The sequence below is a fragment of the Coregonus clupeaformis genome, chromosome 6, assembly GCF_020615455.1.
Source record: "Coregonus clupeaformis isolate EN_2021a chromosome 6, ASM2061545v1, whole genome shotgun sequence".
NCBI lineage: Eukaryota > Metazoa > Chordata > Actinopteri > Salmoniformes > Salmonidae > Coregonus > Coregonus clupeaformis.
Window position 1 is genome coordinate 9,571,348 of NC_059197.1, and position 13,870 is coordinate 9,585,217.

Consider the following 13,870-nt stretch of genomic DNA (forward strand, 5'->3'; position numbering starts at 1 on the left):
CAGCTTTGCACACTTGGCATTCTCTCATCCAGCTTCAACTGGAATGCTTTTCCAACAAGTCTTGAAGGGGTTCCTACATATGCTGAGCACTTGTTGGCTTATTTTCCTTCACTCTGCCGTCCGACTCATCCCAAACCATCTCAATTGGGTTGAGGTCGGGGGATTGTGGAGGCCAAGTCATCTGATGCAGCACTCCATCACTCTCCTTCTTGGTAAAATAGCCCTTATTCAGCCTGGAGGTGTGTTGGGTCATTGTCCTGTTGAAAAACAAATCATAGTCCCACTAAGCCCAAACCAGATAGGATGGCGTATCGCTGCAGAAGGCTGTGGTAGCCATGCTGGTTAAGTGTGCATTGAATTCTAAATAAATCACAGACAATGTCACCAGCAAAGCACCCCCACACCATAACACCTCCTCCTCCATGCTTTACGGTGGGAACCACACATGCTGAGATCATCCGTTCACCCACACCGCGTCTCACAAAGACACAGCGGTTGGAACCAAAAATCTCCAATTTGGACTCCAGACCAAAGGACACATTTTCACCGGTCTAATGTCCATTGCTTGTGTTTCTTGGCCCAAGCAGGTCTCTTCTTATTATTGGTGTCCTTTAGTAGTGGTTTCTTTGCAGCAATTCGACCATGAAGGCCTGATTCACACAGTCCCCTCTGAACAGTTGATGTTGAGATGTGTCTGTCACTTGAACTCTGTGAAGCATTTATTTGGGCTGCAATTTCTGAGGCTGGTAACTCTAATGAACGTATCCTCTGCAGCAGAGGTAACTCTGGGTCTTCCATTCCTGTGGCGGTCCTCATGAGAGCCAGTTTCATCATAGCGCTTGAAGGTTTTTGCGACTGCACTTGAAGAAACGTTCAAAGTTCTTGACATTTTCCGTATTGACTGACCTTCATGTCTTAAAGTAATGACTGTCGTTTCTCTTTGCTTATTTGAGCTGTTCTTGTCATTATATGGACTTGGTCTTTTACCAAATAGGGCTATCTTCTGTATACCACCCCAACCTTGTCACAACACAACTGATTGGCTCAAACGCATTAAGAAGGAAATAAATTCCACAAATTAACTTTTAAGAAGGCACACATGTTAATTGAAATGCATTCCAGGTGACTACCTCATGAAGCTGGTTGAGAGAATGCCAAGAGTGTGCAAAGCTGTCATCAAGGCAAAGGGTGGCTATTTGAAGAATCTCAAATATAAAATATATGTTGATTTGTTTAATAGTTTCTTGGTTAATACATTATTCCATATTTGTTGTTTCATAGTTTTGATGTCTTCACTATTATTCTACAATGTAAAAAATAGTAAAAATAAAGAAAAACCCTTGAATGAGTAGGTGTGTCCAAACTTTTGACTGGTAGTGTACATCAAATGTATGCTACACAACGTGACAAATTCTAAATTATTCACCTACTGTCATAACAAAGTATTTAAACAAGCTCGATTATTTAATTATAGAAGGAATCTTTTTTTTTTTTTATAGGTTCATAAATATATCAGATACTTCTAGGCCTATGCATAAAAGGTCTGTCAGTCTTGGGCTTGTATTTTTGTTTTCTATATCTTCCTCATAAGCTTTATAGTCTATATGAGTATCAGATCATTTGAACCTCTATTACAGTGAGTTGTTTTCATATATATCAGAATAAACATTAGAGGAGGAGCCCTTCCATGAACAGATGAGCGCAGTGATCGTGGCCATAGTTCAAACGCTCCAGAAGCACAATGGCGCGCAGGGGGACGCATGAGATTCGCGGGGCGAACAAGCAGGTGCCGCTGAATGTCATAGTAGGCCTACATCATTGTGACCTGTAGAACGGGAAAAACTAAACAAATCAAGTAGGCTGATAGGGAAGAGTTGGTCGGTATAGTCATAAGACCAAAATGTGGCCTGATATTATATATTTTTTATCCATAGGAAAATGTATTAATATTACTCAACATATTGGTTAACAAGATGTTGATTTGATCATATCTGATACAGTGGTATTGCCTGCCAATAATTATACAGCCCTTACTGTCAGTGTAGTATCAATACTCGTGGTTGATCATTATATGACCAGAGGACAGAGCAAACCTACAGGAATATGTTTGCAAATAATGTTTACATTATGCCTATGTTATGTCCAATGTCATGTCAGGATAATTCTCATAAACTAGGACTGTATTGAATTGTATTACTTAGACAATTCCTAAATGTATACACGTTTTCTTTATAAATATTTTACATTTTTGTCATTTAGCAGACGCTCTTATCCAGAGCGACTTACAGTTAGTGAGTGCATACACTTTTCATACTTGAGTGGTATAAATTAATTATTGTAGGTCTAGGCCTATACACTATATATACACAAGTATGTGGACACCCCTTCAAATGAGTGGATTCGGCTTTTTAAGATGACACTTGTTGCTGGCAGGTGTATAAAATCGAGCACACAGTCATGCAATCTCCATAGACAAACATTGGCAGTAGAATGGCCTTACTGAAGAGGTCAGTGACTTTCAAGGTGGCACAGTCATAGGATGCCACCTTTCCAACAAGTCAGTTCATAACATTTCTGCCCTGCTAGAACTGCCCCAGTCAATTGTACGTGCTGCTATTGTGAAGTGGAAACATATAGGAGCAACAACAGCTCAGCCATGAAGTGGTAAGCCACTCAAGCTCAGAGAACAGGACCGCCAAGTGCTGAAGCACATAGGGCATAAATATCGTCTGTCCTTGGTTGCAATACTCCCTACAGAGTTCCAAACTGCCTCTTGAAGCAACGTCAGCACAATAACTGTTCATCGGGAGCTTAATGAAATGGGTTTCCATGGCCGAGCAGCCACACACAAGCCTAAGATCATCATGCGCAATGCCAAGAGTAGGCTGGAGTGATGTAAAGCATGCTGCCATTGGACTCTGGAGCAGTGGAAACACGTTGAATCTTGCTTCCAATGGAGGAATCTGAGTTTGGTGGATGCCAGGAGAACGCTGCCTGCCCGAATGCATAGTGCCAACTGTCAAGTTTGGTGGAGGAGGAATAATGGACTGGAGCTGTTTTTCATGGTTTGGGCTACGCCCCTTAGTTCCAGTGAATGGAAATCTTAACTCTACAGCATACAATGTCATTCTAGATGATTCTGTGCTTCCAACTTTGTGGCAACAGTTTGGGGAAGGCCCTTTCCTGTTTCAGCATGACAATGCCCCCATGCACATGGCAAGGTCCATACAGAAATGGTTTGTCGAGATCGCTGTGGAAGAACTTGACTGGCCTGCACAGAGCCCTAACCTCAACCCCATCGATCACCTTTGGGATGAATTGGAACGTAGACTGCGAGCCAGGCCTAATCGCCCAACATCAGTGCCCAACCTCACTAATGCTCTTGTGGCTGAATGGAAGCAAGTCCCCGCAGCAATGTTCCAATGTCTAGTGGAAAGCCCTCCCAGAAAAGTGGAGGCTGTTATAGCAGCAAAGGGGGGACTAACTCCATATTAATGCTCATGACTTTTGAAATAGATGTTCAATGAGCAGATGTCCACATACTTTTGGACATGTAGAGTGTTTTATAATTTACCATTTTATAATTTACCATTATAAATTATATAAATGGGAATGTGGGAATGGGTGATGTCATCATTGAATGTCAATTTGTCTGAAGGTTTTACCCCTCATGGCACAACAAGCTTAATACTTATATAGAAATATACTTTTATTTCTTCAAACATGCATACACTGGGTGAAAGAATCAAAAGTAATTTTTGAAATTACCCACAATCCTCTAAAATCAGAGTCACGTGGCAAAATATGAAATTAAAGATGATTAAAACCAAAGACTTCTAATGAGTTCAATCACTCTATTGTCTCTCTCTTTGGTTATCCACATGGAAGATATTTACATTTTGAGCAACATATTTAGTTGGATTTATTCTTAGATCGTTTTTGGTAAAATGAAATTAACAAATCATTGAAACAACTTGCATATATATAAAAAATAACAAATACATATATATACACTGCTCAAAAAAATAAAGGGAACACTTAAACAACACAATGTAACTCCAAGTCAATCACACTTCTGTGAAATCAAACTGTCCACTTAGGAAGCAACACTGATTGACAATACATTTCACATGCTGTTGTGCAAATGGAATAGACAACAGGTGGAAATTATAGGCATTTAGCAAGACACCCCCAATAAAGAAGTGGTTCTGCAGGTGGTGACCACAGACCACTTCTCAGTTCCTATGCTTCCTGGCTGATGTTTTGGTCACTTTTGAATGCTGGCGGTGCTTTCACTCTAGTGGTAGCATGAGACGGAGTCTACAACCCACACAAGTGGCTCAGGTAGTGCAGCTCATCCAGGATGGCACATTAATGCGAGCTGTGGCAAGAAGGTTTGCTGTGTCTGTCAGCGTAGTGTCCAGAGCATGGAGGCGCTACCAGGAGACAGGCCAGTACATCAGGAGACGTGGAGGAGGCCGTAGGAGGGCAACAACCCAGCAGCAGGACCGCTACCTCCGTCTTTGTGCAAGGAGGAGCAGGAGGAGCACTGCCAGACGCCTGGGCATGCTCTCATCAGGAGCATGCCCAGGCGTTGTAGGGAGGTCATACAGGCACGTGGAGGCCACACACACTACTGAGCCTCATTTGACTTGTTTTAAGGACATTACATCAAAGTTGGATCAGCCTGTAGTGTGGTTTTCCACTTTAATTTTGAGGGTGACTCTAAATCCAGACCTCCATGGGTTGATAAATTTGATTTCCATTGATAATTTTTTTGTGATTTTGTTGTCAGCACATTCAACTATGTAAAGAAAAAAGTATTTAATAAGATTATTTCATTCATTCAGATCTAGGATGTGTTGTTTAAGTGTTCCCTTAATTTTTTTGAGCAGTGTATATAGGGGGTATCTTGACACTTTATTGAGACAATTATGAAATGACAAAGAGGATACAGACAGATTGGTGGGAGAAACAGACTGGGTTGGAGCGGGGAATTTAACTCCGGTCTTTGGTGGGGAGAGGGGTAACGTGTCTAAACCGGGTACGTTATCGCTAGACCAAGTGCTCTGCACGACTTGCATTTATTTGTATTAAGTATATGTATTTTATAAATTTTTCGGTCAATTTCAATTCACCCCTGAATAATTTCTTACAATGTGGTTGAGTTGGTAAAATTCCAACGAAATGTATCATTTTACCATCCTGTTTCTAATCTGTCTAAATAAAGAATTGAAAAAGCAAAGGTGAAATTCCACAAAAAATATTCTCCATTTACCCTTATCATGAATCAATATTTAGGCTATAAACCATTGATTGGATGGGAAACACCGTTTCTTTGTTTTGATGCTCCCTTTTACATGCACTGAAACTCTCAAAAAGTGTTTTCATAACATTCTCTTAAAGACACCAATATTAAAGGTTGAAGAACCATTTTGGGTGTTTCAGAGTATTTAACTTCTGTTTTAAAACACATTCTGTGCATTAAAACACTTACATTTGGTTTACATTCAAACACCAGATCTCAGCTTAGGTGCACTACTTAATGATTTCATTACACAATCATGGTGTTTTGAGACTTTCTATTTTTACAGTGTAGTGCCATTATCATCCATTCATGAGTTGTCTTTGTTTTTCATGTCTTTTTTCTGCTTTAAAGCACTTTGAGATTCTTTATGTAATGAAAAGTTATATAAAAGTAGAATACATTTGTATTATTATTAGTGTAAAAAATAACTCAATAACTCATTTCCTGAAGGTCATTATTGAAGTGATTCACATTTGAAGAGGATGGAAATGACTAAGGAGCCAGGTTCCTGTCATTTTCACACGCCTCTAAAAGATCTGTCAACTATTAACAACAAATAATAATAAACAGCAAAAACTGTTTATCCAAAACGCAGTGCATCATCGGGCTTTGCTGTTGTGAAAGAAGCAGACTGTGTGTTGGAGAGTAGCGGATAACACTGACGGACACAGTATTGTCACATGAGATAGTGACACAGGCAGGGACAGTTGGGCAACAGAGACAGGGACCATGTCTGTGTCCCAAATGGCACCGTATTCCCTATATAGTGCACTACTTCTGACTACACTGCACTACTATGAGGCTGGGTCAAAAGTAGTGCACTCTACAGGGAATAGGGTGTCATTTGGGATGAAGACCATCAGAGGAGGTCAGCAGTAGTCCTATTACAACCTCAGTCATATGCAGTGCAGTGGCCTCTGAGTTTGGTCTTCAAACCACTTCAGTATAACTATCTATATTTGGTTGTACTTTGGACTGTTATGGACTCTACCACTGACAACTGTTACAGTATTCATTAGAATATTGAAATCAGATTCAGTTGAAATACAAGGACCACCACACCGAAGGTCATGCAAATCATTACCTAAAATAGCTATCAATGGGGCCTAACAAACTGGGATGAAAATTGAAAACAGTGAGATTATTCAGGACTGCTTCAATTACTCTTGGGAGTAGCACATTCATCCACATAGTTTACACATGTCAACACATACTGTATGTAGTTTTCACCTTAATTAAACCCATAAGAGAGAGTCTACATTGGTAGGCATGTCGTCTCCATATTGTTCCCTGACAGTTGGGAGGATGGGATTCACTGTTGAGAGGATGGGATAAGACCAGTGAATCACTCAACATGTGCTGATAAGGAAATAATCCCTAAAACTGGAAGGACAATACAACTGACAAATCACAGACATTCTGATTGAGATATACTCAATTTCCAAAAACAATTGGCCAATCGGAGAAATCTCATCCCCAAAGTTCTGTGTTCCCTTTAGAAACCAACGATATCATGTAATGGATCAACACCTGGTGTAGAAGTGGGACTGAGTATAAAAGGGCCAAGCCAGGATATGACAGTCAGTATGGGATCTGGACCCATCTGGTCTAGGCAAGTTTAATGACTACAGTTTTAATGGAAGTGTGATGAGTCCAAAGGTTCTGGGATGAACTGTGAATACAGGTGGTGACCCAAACTCCGCTTGGCTGCCATTTCAGTCTTCAGTGACCTCTTCCCCCCCAACCCTTCTCCCCCTAACTTTTACGATGGGTTTGGGGCAGAAAGCGGAACGTTTGGAAACTCAGACTGAAAAGGGCAAGGGTTGCATGTCGTGTGCGTGAGATTCAGGAACCAGGGACCATGTCCCGTTCCACAGACTAACCTGGACCTTACCCTCCTCACATTGCACTCCCTGACCGCTCTCTGCTCATCTCTCCCTCCTGAAGACAGCTTGAGTCTCTTGTCATTTGTTCACTGCCTCTCTCTTTTGCAATATTATTCTATACACACTCAGCACTGGTCTTTCATTGTATGTTCAAATGACTTTCTGCATTAGGCACTGTTACAAAATTCACACAGAATTTGTTGTAAAAAAATATTTGTGTTTTACGAGTAAGTTGACTGGGTTTTACCTATGACCAACTCTTCTTACCCATGTCCCTTGTATAAGGAAATGTGGAGATAGGTGTTGTCTTACCTTGGCATGGGACAGATAAAAGGGGCAATCATCCACACCTACATAACAAAGAGCCTGTTTCAGTAGCCTAAGGTGTGTTTTGTCTGCTTTGGCACAGTATGATAGGATCTATATCTGTCACCTAAAAATATCACTGTGGCTTATCGCATGATTAACAAAAATATTACCTCAATTTACCTAATTTAATCTAGGATGATCCCGTTGAGATAAATAATCACCTTTCCAAGATAGTAAGAGGAGTTGTGGCGTTATAACACAATTATCATACAATTCACACTTCCATTACACCAGTTTTTCTAACGTTGGGACCAGATAAAACCAAAAATGTAATTCATCAATCAAACCCTGGGACAATCTCATGCTAATAATAAATCCATCAGTTATTTGATTGATTAGAGAGGCAGAGGGGCTTAGATTGCATAACATTACGTTTCCATTGGAAACATTAGCAGCTTTGATCTCTGACAGAGGAATGGGATTTCATCACTGTCCCTGTAAATCACAGGGAGAGTTCAGACAGTGATGTGGCTGATACCAACACACACCAGCATAGCCTACTACTTATTGACTTCCTGATAAAGTGATACAGTAGGACACCGAAGAGGAAAGTGATGAAAAATGCTGCTGGTATCTAGGCAGGCCCTCCTCCCCATTGTTAAACATGACCTGTGGATGACAGCTAGGCACAGTGTTAGCTCTGTCAACACACACTGGAGAGGGCATGCGTTTCTGTGGGATTTTCTTGAATCAGGCCCAAGACATGAAAGTCTCTATGCCATGTTTGCTCTTATGGAGTGCAAGAGGTGTGTGGTCAGGGATTTAGTTTTTCCTCCTTTCTTTCTCTTTGTTACATCCAGTCAGATCATAGAGGCTTTGAGGTCACACCAACTTTCATCAGAGAGCTGCAGGGAAATCTCTCTCTCTCTCTCTCTCTCTCTCTCTCTCTCTCTCTCTCTCTCTCTCTCTCTCTCTCTCTCTCTCTCTCTCTCTCTCTCTCTCTCTCTCTCTCTCTCTCTCTCTCTCTCTCTCTCTCTCTCTCTCTCTCTCTCTCTCTCTCTCTCTCTCTCTCTCTCTCTTCTCCCTCTCTCTCTCTCTCTCTCTCTCTCTCTCTCTCTCTCTCTCTCTCTCTCTCTCTCTCTCTCTCTCTCTCTCTCTCTCTCTCTCTCTCTCTCTCTCTCTCTCTCTCTCTCTCTCTCTCTCTCTCTCTCTCTCTCTCTCTGTGTGTGTGTAGACTAGAGAGTCATCTTCAATCATCTGACTGGCAACCAAGACCAGAACATGAGTTAGATGATTGTGCAGTAACGTTAGCTTGCCCATCAGGGCAGTGCGACCCCTTGCATCATTCGGTACGCCCCCTCTTCCCTTCCCAACAGTCAGGAGCAGGCTGCTCCCGGCACCAGCTGAGACAGGCAGGCTGCACACTACAGTACAACACACCACCACACCACAGCACTGATTCATCCTGCTGTCAGACTGGGCCTAGGGGCTGGCTGGGGCAGCCCTGCTCAAACTTGGCCCCTCACACTGAATCTCAGGGGAGCTGGTGCTATTGTATAGGGCAGGGACTACACAGCAAAATCTATTCCTCAGTTTGAATGGTATCCTTAATACTTTCTAAAGGAGTTTGCATCAGCACAGTGTTGTTGCATCCGTCTAGCCTCCAGCTGCAATCAACCTGCTGCTGTTTCTCTGGCAAGCAGGCCGGTCTGCCGGTGGTCAATATTGACTCAGGGATTGAAGCAACAGCCACTTTGTCAGAATATAGGGAGTCGGAGACGGTATCTCTATGACTCCCCAGGTGTAAACACAACATGGCTGGCCATCCTACGGCTGGAAGTCAGGGATGGCAACAAGGACAACGTAATACAATCTAAAACGCACAATGATTCCCCTTTAACTCTGATGTTACCCCCTTCCAGACACCTGCAACAATTTAATCCCATAGATAGGCATCAGTCTCAAGTGAACTGACTCCTTTGGGGTTAGCATGGTATAAGGTAGTGAGAGAAACATAATGATAACTTGCACAACTTACATAGAGATTAGTTGGATTACATTTAAATTTTTTACATTTTAGTCATTTAGCAGACACTCTTATCCAGAGCGACTTACAGTTAGTGAGTGCATACATTTTTCATAATGGCCCCCCGTGGGAAACGAACCCACAACCCTGGCGTTGCAAGCGCCATGCTCTACCAACTGAGGTACAGGGGACCGGATTCCATGACCCTTCACTGAGACTGGGACCAAGCTCATGTAGTTAGAGGGTTCTTTAGATGGTGGATGGATGACTCTCTGGCCCAATCCCAAATGGAACCCTAAGCCCTACACCCTGTGCACTTGTGGAGATCTAATAGACTAGGTGGAAGTTTCACCATATTACTTCTACCAATCAAATCCACTCAGATCTCCACAAGTGCATAGGGTGTAGGGCTTAGGGGTCCATTTGGGATTGGGCCTTCATGTAGACAAACTAGACGGAGAATGATTACTCTTTTGCAGGTTTACTGATGAACTGACCACAGTTACAGCCATGCATCAACCATAGAGATGGATAGAGGACTCATCTTTGTATTTATGCCATTATAGTGTCTGTGACAGCATGGGCACCGCCATTGAGGCTATCTCCATTTTGAAGTCGTCCATTTTGTTCTTCAAGATTCGCTGATCCTTTCTGATGAACTGGTTGGACATGATTCCAACAGGGTCACCAGGCGGGATCAGCCAATGAAGTTGGCCTCTATCATTCTCTATGGCATCAATTCAACTACTTCTTCCTGAGGTGCGTTCAGTTCGCTTGAATGTTTGCTACGTTGCGGAACGGTTTGTACTGAACGACACGTTTCACCAAAACGTTATTGTACATTCTTGAACAGACTTTGAGGTACGTTTCCTCCCGTTTGGTGGGTGTGGCGAGGTCTGGCTTGAAGCAATAAGTGAGGTATTTAAAGGGCAGTGGCCATGCTGAGAGTGTTCCCCAAACCACAACTCAAACCCACCCCGTTTTTCAACTGGTCAATCAGTACAGCACCGTTTCCATTCAATTCAACGTTTTAGAATTAGTCAACAGCGACTAAGAAACGAATATCTCCCAGAAAATATTCCTACATATTGAGACCAAGACCAAGCTTTTAATTCCAAAGATTGTACGCACACTTCACAGGAAAGACTTTCACACGTTTGATATATTTACACAAAGGCTATCATACTTCAACTGTAATTCTGTCAAAGTTGGTGCTGTGTAACACTTTCAGGTTTGCAGAAAGGAACACCTTCAACTAATGCTGCCCAATTAATCAGGGTCCTGGCACAGAAGTTAATAACAGAGTCAGGTTCCATCCCAAATGGCACCCTTTTCCTATGGTACACTACTTTTGACCAGAGCCGTATGGGCCCTGGTCAAAAGAAGTGTACTATATAGGGTGCCATTTGAGACGCAACCTCACTCTCCAACAGAGTGACACAAAGAAAACAAATGAGACCAAAAACACACACAGGCACATTGAGGCATGAGAAAAAACCCTTCTAGGTCAGTGTATGGCCCACCACCATCCAGGACAACCAAAGCTCTTTTTTTTCTTCAGGTGAAAAAAGAGGTGTTCGTTCACCAACATTTAGTGAAAGTTCACAGGAGATAAATGTTTGAGTTTGGATCTTGTCCACTGTTTGCCATGGATGACTTGTGCAGACAGCCATAGAGGCCACATAACACCTCTCCTGGTGCCAACTCCCACTCAAGGCCTACCTACGCTTTTCTCCTTCCTCATCCATCAAAGCAGAAATCACCCACTACAGCACTACATTACAGCCACAGGCCGATCCAAACTGCACACTCCACATTTCTCTTCGTTTTAGAACAGTTCCTCTCAATCCCAGCCTAAGGCCTCAATTGCACACTGGACCTCCATTATTCCAAAACGAGACATGGTCTATAAGATTGTCAGGTCTACATCCTTTGAGAGCAAAATTATATTACATTTACATTTGACATTTTAGTCATTTAGCAGATGCTCTTATTCAGAGCATATTTTGAAACGGCTTACTATGGTAGGTATTAGTCTGCACCTGTGTCCTGCAGCGAGCTGTGCTGTGCTCACACACCATGCAAAGAATGAGGAAGACCCACATCCCTGAGCCTGTGGTACAAAAGGCGACCTTTGTTTTTTTATTTGTGAGTTAGCCATTGGTGACGCTGAAGTAGTCAACTCTGAAGGCATTTGCATGATTGTGCCTGTAATTCAAATGCTCTTCAGTGCTATGATGGAATATGTGGGTTTCAAATCAACGGCCCATTCCTCATAGGTCTCTTGAACAACTGTAGTCTATAGGGCTCCTTTTGTATTACATGTGATGTCACAAAGGGTATCAGGCAGAGTACTACTGAAACTACATATGGCCTCACTGCTGCCATCTACTGAGGAATGAGCCAAATAGCTGCACTAAAACCAGGCATGTAAGGTCTCAGCTAAAGTATCACACAAGCAAATCCAAACCCTGAAAAGGAAAACAGTAATCAATTTTTACTCTTTCGCTGTTTCACACACACACACACACACACACACACACACACACACACACACACACACACACACACACACACACACACACACACACACACACACACACACACACACACACACACACACACACGTGCATAAATACATACAGTATCTCCATTGACCCCATTCAGATTAGACTGAAAGCAGAGTGTGCCAAGACCAAGCTAGGTGTGGTGGTTGGTTGTTATAAATCTGCTGAGAAAAAACAAAAATTCTGACTTGAGTTGTTAGATGAAAGGAATTCAAATCAGATCCAATCCATTAGCTCCTGTTCTCAATGGTTAGGCAAACATGACCTCAAATCTTGGAACAGTCTGTTACAAAATGTATAGCACATTAAAAGCCCTCTTTATTTAATGATACATTTAAAGTAGTTGCATTGTTATGTTATTATCCACTCCATTTGACAAATTGACACAATGGCCACAGAGAAAATACCATACAATTGTTTCTCAAACTAGTCTACAATCTATCTGGTTGATTGTTGACACAGTTAGGTGAAACCTTTTCTTGCTTTCTTGAGAAATAGTCTCAGTATTTGTAATGTAATCCAATTTCCTGTTGTTGTGGATTTGCATAATGCAATCAGAGGAAGAGGTGGGAGAGAGTGGAAGATAAATGGGACAGGGCAGAGTTTATTCTCCCAGAACTGATTCTAACAGGTGGATTTACTGAGGCAGAATCCTCCCTCATGCACCACACACTCACGCACTCACATACATACACACACACACGCACACACAAACGTACACTTGCACTCTCAATGGTTGGTCTGTGCCCAGGCTTGTTCCAGCGACTTAGGAAGGACCCACAATGCTCTTGACCAGAGTACTGATGCATGTTTGGGTGAGATCTGGCTAAGAGTCAGGAGTGCATGTGATTTTGGTCACTCTCCTCCTCCTATGCCTCCCCCTCTATCTCCCTCCCTCCCTCCCTCCCTCCAGCCCAATGTTTCCCTTTCTCCTCCTCCTCTCCACAATGAAAGATTCAGAGGTTACTAACTGCTTGGCTTCCACTGCGATTAGAGCCGGGTTCACTGCCCCCTTATTAATGCACAGGCACACACCACTGCCATTAGCAGCCATGAGAAGTGGAATGTTCTGACTGAGACCCTGCAGAGCAAACATGGGCGCACACACACTCTGTGACACACGCATGCACGCACACAAGCATGTACACACACACACACACACACACACACACACAAACACAGACGCACACACACACACACACACAAGAATGGTCCACCACCCAAAGGACATCCAGCCAACTTGACACAATTGTGGGAAGCATTGGAGTCAACATGGGCCAGCATCCCTGTGGAACACTTTCGATACCTTGTAGAGTCCATGCCCCGACGAATTGAGGCTGTTCTGAGAGCAATAGTGGGGGTATGCTCAGTGCATAGGGAAATATGGTGCATTTCAGACGCAGCCACAGATTCAACATACCCCAGAACAGCCAACATTGGCCTATATGTGATAGGATAGAGGGTAGGTACGGTTATACACTGAGTATAGAAAATATTAAGAACCCCCCACCCATGGACTCTACAAGGTGTCGAAAGTTTTCCACAGGTATGCTGGCCCATGTTGACTCCAAGGCTTCCCACAGTTGTGTCAAGTTGGCTGGATGTCCTTTGGGTGGTGGACCATTCTTGATACACACAGGAAACTGTTGAGCATGAAAAACCCAGAAGTGTTGTAGTTCTTGACACAAACCGGTGTGCCTGGCACCTATTACCATACACCGTTCAAAGGCTCTTAAATATTTTGTGTTGCCCATTCACCCTCTGAATGACACAC